A 1796-nucleotide genomic window follows, 5' to 3' on the forward strand; every position below is an offset into this window, starting at 1 on the left:
ACCTGAAAAAAACCTATAAGTATATAATATCCATGTTAAAGCTTTTAAGAATAAAATGTAGCATCTGCTCTTTAAAAGAGAACTTGGCCTTTCTGAGAATATATGTTGAAGGGAAGCCTCTTTTTCCCTTGATAGTGATTATATTTATTCTTTTAGAATTTATCGAATACAAGATTGAAAGAAAATGGGTTAACCACTACGAAAAATGAAAGCAAAGCAGTTGTTCTATTTTCTTTTCTCTTAATCCTTTCGGGAGTTGAAAATGCGCATAGAAAGATCTAGCATTGGCAGGAAGAACAAATGGATCAAAATTGAAACTCAAATCTACAGCAAGCGGAGAAAGGAGAGACTATGAATGTTCTTTTCCCTATGCAGTTTTGGGGATTGCAAAAATTGGGTGTATGATGCAGCGGGATTGCTATTAATGGCTTCTTGGGGCATAGTGTAAGTCATTCTCATTTCTTCATTTGTTTTTCTCATCTGTGGAAAGCCTTTGGGAAGTAACTTTTATTTCAGAATGTTAGAAGATTCTGATGAAATGGAAACTTGCTTAGAAGAGGGAACTCTGAGGATTGGCCTGGGGTTTGCCTGTGTGTGACGCTAAGGGCTTTTTTGTCTTTTTCTAAGTTATTCAGCCACTTTTGTTGGAATAAGACAAATGAGAAGAAAATAGCAGTTTCTATCTAGGAATAAAATTCATAGAGTGGTCTGAAGCTTCCTTTATATCGATCTTTCTGGATATCAGTCTCTATGGTTGAATTAAAACAATAGATTTGGAATCTGCAGTGGTGTCAACACTATATCCAAACTTAACCATTATGTAAATAAGCTTTATAATGTCAGCAGGTACTGAGCGTGTACTGAGATCCCATTTAGATACTCTGCCATTTTATTCCCTTAGCAGTATTATCAAATGTTCCATGAATGAAGTTTATTTTTCGACTTGAAAAATATGTTTAGTCTACAGCCATGCCACCCTGAACGTGCCCGATCTTGTCTGATCTCAGAAGCTAAGTAGGGTTGCGCCTGGTTAGTACTTGGATGGGAGACCACCTAGGAAGACCAGGTACTGCAGGCGTTAATAAAAAGAAAAAAGAAAAAGAAAAATACATTTCCATTTTTGTTTTTTTGTAATTTCCTCTGAGAAGTCTTCTCAGAGGAGTCTTCTAAATGTTCTTTATTTTAGCAATTTATTTTACCATTGATTAATTGATTGTTAAAATTAGGACACACACACACACACACACTTCATTAGCAATAAATTTGAGTAATTCATTCTCTTCAAAATATCTGTTGAATACCTATGGGGGTCTTGTTGTAGGTCCTTGAAATACATCCTTGGATAAAATGGACAAATGGCTTTTCTTGGTAGAAGTTATATTCTAATTGACATAGACAAACATAATAAATACTCCAGTTAAACAGAATGTGAGGAAATAATATCGGAATAAGAAAAAGTAAAACAGTGTAAAGGAAATGGAGGTGTTGGGAGGCAAAGTAAAATAAGGTGGTCAGGGTGGGGCACATTAAGGTGACATTTTTGTAAAGACTTGATTGGTGATGGGGGACTTAGCCAAGTTCCTCCCTGGGGCTGGGGAAGTTTGGAGATGTGCCCCAGGCAGAGGAAGCAGAGGAAGCAGCCTGTGCAAAGGCCCTGAATCAAGAGCACAGCAGGCCAGTGTAACTAGAAAGTCAGGTTGAGGAGACTCCGGCGGGGTAGGAGGTGATGTCAGGGCTGTAAAGGGGAGCTAGGTCATGGGGAACTTTATAAGCCCTTTAAAGGATTTTGCATTTTA

The 1796-nt window shown here is 37.6% G+C and overlaps 1 pseudogene; it reads left to right on the plus strand.

Moving 5' to 3' along the window:
- The first annotated feature begins 959 nt into the window (after window positions 1-959).
- On the plus strand, window positions 960-1078 carry LOC111741112 (annotated as a pseudogene).
- Window positions 1079-1796: the final 718 nt, after the last annotated feature.

This window comes from Pteropus vampyrus, unplaced genomic scaffold (genome assembly GCF_000151845.1).
Source record: "Pteropus vampyrus isolate Shadow unplaced genomic scaffold, Pvam_2.0 Scaffold73, whole genome shotgun sequence".
NCBI lineage: Eukaryota > Metazoa > Chordata > Mammalia > Chiroptera > Pteropodidae > Pteropus > Pteropus vampyrus.